The sequence below is a fragment of the Halyomorpha halys genome, unplaced genomic scaffold, assembly GCF_000696795.3.
Source record: "Halyomorpha halys isolate HHAL.00 unplaced genomic scaffold, Hhal_1.1 Scaffold1091.1, whole genome shotgun sequence".
In the NCBI taxonomy this organism is placed as follows: Eukaryota; Metazoa; Arthropoda; class Insecta; order Hemiptera; family Pentatomidae; genus Halyomorpha; species Halyomorpha halys.
Genome location: NW_027112752.1, coordinates 383291 through 389540, shown reverse-complemented (window position 1 = coordinate 389540; position 6250 = coordinate 383291). Strand labels below are relative to the sequence as shown.

The 6250-nt window shown below is 26.8% G+C and overlaps 2 non-coding genes across 2 annotated transcripts; both read right to left on the bottom strand.

Annotated features, from left to right (window-relative positions):
• Nucleotides 1-3999: 3999 nt before the first annotated feature.
• Nucleotides 4000-4071, bottom strand: TRNAP-AGG (transfer RNA proline (anticodon AGG)). Its single transcript has one exon. It is a non-coding gene; the product is annotated as a tRNA-Pro (tRNA).
• A 1998-nt stretch (nucleotides 4072-6069) lies between these two features.
• On the bottom strand, nucleotides 6070-6141 carry TRNAP-AGG (transfer RNA proline (anticodon AGG)). The gene has a single exon. It is a non-coding gene; the product is annotated as a tRNA-Pro (tRNA).
• Nucleotides 6142-6250: the final 109 nt, after the last annotated feature.

Below are 6250 nucleotides of genomic sequence, written 5' to 3'. Positions count from 1 at the left end.
TTTACAATATAAGGTCAGGAGGCCATCTTCTTTTCAGGCGCCTCGGAGGATTGCCAGGAATGGAAGAGGAAGCAAGGTTAGAAACTAGTGGGTTTGGGTACGTTCATTTAACGTTAAAATGAAAGCTTATTGAATTTGCTTCAAATTAATTCCAAAAAATTGTTCCCGATGAACAAACATAAGTGACGATTACAAAACGTTTTGGCTTCTAGCTGAATCATTGAAAATAATTATTATGCTGGGCTTGACTTATTATAATTATAAAATTAGAAAAAGGGTACAATAAGCCGTTCTGTCAGACGTATAGTTTTGGATTCGTTTACTAACAATTTAAAAAGTAATAAGCCAAGATTTCACTTACAATCAAAAATATTGTTCTACAACGAGTGTCAGTGACGAAAAGAACTTTCGGTAATGGTGCTTATATAATTTATGCAATATTGTAGACAACTTTGCAATTAGTAATTTTACTAATTCTTCTCAATCCACCCTCCAGTGTTAATAACGAATCGATACAGAGTTGACCGCAACATGGGGATTTGACCGTTCTTAAGAAGTACTTAACTGAAGGGTAGTGCCCTTACCTTTTATACGACTTTCCTCTTGGATTGAAGTAGCGTAAGTTTCTGGAAAGGTAATTCAGTTAACAGTCCTACCTTCTTTTCTCTTAATGTCTTACTACAATTCCATTAAGTGAGCAATAAAATAAAACAGGAATTGGGATCTTTATTCTTTCTATATTGTTTTTACATAATAAACAACAAATAAAGAAAATTATTTCTTAGTTTATAGTTAACACCTTATTATCATTAAATTGATTCTAGATTTATGTAGTGTCGATCTGATTGATTCGATATTAAATCAAGGATATTTTGTCAATAGATCGAAGAGGTTATAGTCCTTTTCTTTTTAAATCGGACGTATGGAAAACCATGAATATCCCAAAATTGTGTATTTTACTATTACTGCCCCCTTAGATTCATGTCCTTGTACATTTAAATATTAAGTGGTAACATTTAAAATTTTAATTAAAAAATAATTTATATGGTATAATAATATAAATACGTCTTGGATGTGGAAGGGGATTACTTTTCTATTTTCTATCTCTATTTTTTTTTAAATGTGAATTAAAAAAATAAACTATATAGGCTTTTTGTTACGTGAACAAGTCATGCTGTAAAACTACTAAATCTTTATTCCATTTTTCCTTTTAAAAAAAATTTAATAAACAATTCTTTTATTAAATTTTTTTTCGCTATTTCTTATTAATAACGTACTAATTCGTTTGAAGTACAACTAGGAAGATTGCTTGATGGTATATACAGGTATATATTGATTATTAATTAAATTTGATTAATTATTATTAATTATTTCTCAAATTATATTTCCAAAATTTGTAGTTATATACCAAAAACTAAGTGAACTAGTAAGCTATTTTCAGACAAATCCATAAAATAAGTTCACTTTATTAAAAGAAAAAACGTAAAAAGTTTTTACTAAAACCATAATTTAAAAATACCTACCTCAAAATATAATTTTATTAAATCTGTGACCTAATAAATTTTTTTACTTTTAATATTCAATATTTCCTGAGATTTTCAAACATTAATCTTCTCTTTTCAAAAATTTAAAAATCGATATTTCATTAGTTTATTTAAGCAAATCAAGAAAACTACTGTACTTACGAAGATAATTATTGTACACTACTTTCTAGTACATTTCGCAGAGTAAAAGGGCTCATTTATTTTAATTTAAAATATTAAACAATAATCATTATTGGTGAAACAAATTTTTTCCCATTTTGAGATAACAACAATTTGTGTATTTATTTTGTCAACATCTTGGAAACTGATATATTAAATATCATTTGATAACTTATTTAGTTTAATTAAGTTTGCTTGAATGTTATAAAAAATTATTTTTATATTTATTTACCACCAGAGCGAGGTGGTAGGTAGGCATTAGATGTGTTTTTATAACAGTTTAATTTGCAAGAATGAATTTCAATGTATTAATAATGATATTGAAGAATATTCCAGAAATTAAACGACCCGAATCGAAGTTATTCAACGAAGTACTATCAATTGAATCTGAAAACGTTAATGCTCTTACAATCTAGAAATTTGTCGCTCCGTTGGAAATGCTGTTGAAATTTGTGATAATGTTTTGACAGTTGAAACCGGGCAGAATTTCGCTTTTCGAGATGAAATGAAGAAGGAAAATAGACGGGATGAGGCAGAGGTGGACAAAGAAGAAGCAGGTGACGGCAGAGTATATAAAGAGGAGCTTTGGGGGAAGGAACGGCTCTTTCTAAAGGTTACTGCCACCTGTGTCAGCTTTCTGCAGATAATTTTCGAGTTTCTCAACCCTTTAGCGTTTATAGGGTCCTTTAAAAAATATGTCAGGGGGTAAACGTTATTAGCAGGTATTTTCAACAGATTTTTTTTTTAACTGTATAAAAATAAGATTCACTTGAACTCAATTAAAAAAAAAAACTGTGTTATGTTATTGCTTCTTCAACTTCTTATCAAATCACTGTATTATTTATTATGTTAATCTGATTTAAAAAAGGTGTTTATATTTTCAAAAATACGGGGAAAGCTGTACAAGTTTACAAAATTCGATTTTCAAATTATGCAAAATCGCCTTTTAAATAAAATATTTTTAACTAGGAATAGGTACGTCAATCCGGATTTTTTTCTTAATTTATTATAAACTTTAACAAGTTTAAACTTATGATGTCAAATTTAATATAATCGCATTATAACATAATTACAACAGTAATGAAAATAACATTAAAATTTTTTTTTTGTATTTTGAATATATTAAATAAATTAAATTACCCTAAAAGGTACTGGAATTAAGTTAGCTCTCTTCGACAGTTGTCAGCACATTAATTAATGTGAGGTTTATATATAATTACAACTTATATATAAGTCCCAGCATAGCCGGGAATATAAATGTAAATATTTATCTGTTACTTAAATGACCGATAATTACTTTAAATCTAAAGAAGTAAGTCTCAACTATTAAAAAAGTTTCTCGATATTTAAATTTTTTTTGTGACGTTCAAACCTTAAATTCTTTTTCCGTTTTCAAAAGTTAGAATAATGTTTATGATCGAAATACCGACCCAATCATTTGCTGAAAGTTTGTTTTCAAATCGTGTATAATATTGTGTATTAACAAAATATACATGTTTACAATTACTATTAATCAATTAAAAATTTATTTAACAAAATTAGATTTACATTTTCAAGTGTGTGCCCTCTAACATCGTGAAGACTAGTGGGCCTAATTCTAATCCGTTCTGGAGATACTATGAGAAAGTTGAAGTCTTAAGATACAAAAAGGCTAGATGTAATAAATTAATATCTTGTCATGTTAATATAAATTTATTTAAACACATATGATGACCATATACTTCCTAATAAAAGAAATGATTCCTAATACTAATGTAAATATTGTAATTTGTATTTATTTGATTTGATTTATTTTGTGATTTTAATTTTAATTATTTTAAATAAACTAATTCATTTTTTTAAAGAAGCCACCCAGTAAAGCTGTTGAACCATAATTTCATTTTCCTATAAAGAAAATATATTTATTATATGAACAACTCATGAATTAACTTAGTATTTTAATATTTTTCCCGATATATTTAATTATACTTCCTAATAAAATAAATAATTCATAATACTTATAAAACAATCGTAATTTTTACTTTATATTATTTTCTTTTTTAAAAATAATTTTATGTATTAATTTTTTTATGATTATACTAGGCTAGGTTAATATGTAATCATTTAGATGTTTTGTGCCTTAAACTTAAAATAAAAGAAAGCCAAGCTTTTATTAATAATTTAATAATTATTATCTAGATATGAGATAGTTAAATAAAAATTATATTAAAATAAAAGTGACATGTGCCCTCATAATAATAATATAGAGGTTATTATAAACAAACATCTATGGATAAAAATAAAAGTAATCACCTGTGGGCTCGGCCGGGATTTGAACCCGGGACCTCTCGCACCCTAAGCGAAAATCATACCCCTAGACCACCGAGCCGATAAGAAATAGCCAATCATATTAATCTGATTAATCGATAATTGTTGTATGAGAAATTATTACTATGAGCGGTAAACAAACATGGTTTATTAATGCAATCTTTTACTGGATTTTTGAAAGTGAAGAAAACATTATTTGCAAAATTAGGCTGCAAAACTTTACTAGTGTTTTGTCAATTGATGTCTTGTTCGTATAAGAAAAAGATACTTAACTAATTGTCCTCGTATATATAAAGATATAGTGAGAAAAATCGAATATAAGAAAATGGTAATTGAAAAATAATGTTGTTTATTTTACGCTCTTAGATTAATGAGAATATTTTCTTAAAAAATTCACGGTAATGATAATGATGCTAGAATGAATCGACAAAATCTGAAGCACACTCGAACTTTTTGACGTCACGTCACTACTCATCTTCACACTAATAACACTCATGGCTCTATTCTATTTAGATAATTTTTATAAATCGCTTGGAGAAAGAAAAAAAAAATTCATAAATAAGAGTTTCCTTAAAAATAACTGTTAGCATATGTTTATATAAATAAGTATATTATAGCTTTTATATACTTTACGTTTATTTCTGTGGCGGTCACACGAAACGAAAAATTAACCCCTACTATCGTTAGAATAGGGTTTTCTTTAGGTATAACCCTCTCCCTACCCCTCTCGTATGACAAAAATTACAAGGAAGGGAGTCATAAAAAAAAAAAAAAAAAAAAGCTTTTATACTTCTACAAAGAAACAAAACTCCCCAATCTGGATTTGAAAATCAGGTTATTACAAATAAAGTTAGTTCTCTTCTGTCTTTGTAACAAAGCCCATCGAATCGCCGCTTTTGACATATTTTTTCTTACCCAATTCTCCTCTTTTCTCTCCCTTCCTTCATTCATCACTCCAACACTCCTCTCACCTACAAATTCCGATTTTTGAATCATTTGTTCCAAATGATTTGTAAATAAATATTTTTAATTTTGAAGAGAAAATTAAATACAATCTTTTAAATTTATTGAGACTGGTATTTATTTTTTAAATAAATCAAATGGTATAAATAATCTCAACACATTTTATTATATCAACAGTTCAACGTTAATAATGGAATAAATAGAAATTTGAAATAAATTAATAACAAGCCTGACCTGAGTGTATGGAAGGTTAAAAATAGTTTGTTTATAGTTGTTAATAATGTTGATAGTGATCATTAAGAATAAAAATGTCCTTTTATTGGATGAAATATATCCTAATTTAAATTATTTTAATTTAGTTCTACATGATTGTTATCGTAAAAAGAATATTTAACAAAATAAGAAACAATTACATTTTTATACTTTTTAAGGGAAAATGACGAAAGTTTGAAAAGTTGTATTTAAACAGTAATATTGTTATAAAATAATTGACAGTTATAATTATCTCTAATTAAATTTACAGATATAAAAAAATTAAATGTACAACTGAGACCAAATTTTTGTTTGCTGATATTAATTGTACCTTTTAATTTTAATTATTTTAGGCTTTTATTCATTTATTGTTTTAATAAGTAATCAAACCCTATTTCTAATGAATTATGTAACTTCATTATGATTAATTATAATTTATCTTACTTTTTTATATATTTACTAATTTTCCTGTTCGTATTTTCTTTTACTGTAAAGCTCTAAAGCCCTGCGATTATCCCCCGTAATGTTATTCTAAGGAGACTATTCCTAGAATGAATGAATTTTATTGTTAAAAAATATTAATATCGGCTGCTGGTTAATAATTTTTTTCTCGAATATTTTAACTTGCGGATACAGTAGAAAATTTGTCTGTAAACGATGTTCTTGGAAGAATTTTGTTAAGAAGCCATGTTGAATGTTTTGATCAATCATAAAGATAAGATAGAATAAACGGTGAAGTACAAAAGTTGATAATATCATAAATTAAATTATATAAAATGAAACTACTAGATTGATTGTTGTGAATATCAGTTAAAAATTAGAATTATAAAAAACCTACAACTGTGGGCTCGGCCGGGATTTGAACCCGGGACCTCTCGCACCCTAAGCGAGAATCATACCCCTAGACCACCGAGCCGCTGATAGTGTGCTAATTATTTTAATTGGATGAGTCCATTTCCATTTTTTTATAAAGAAGAAATAGAAAACAATATTTTAATGTATCATATTTACTATTTTTTATATTT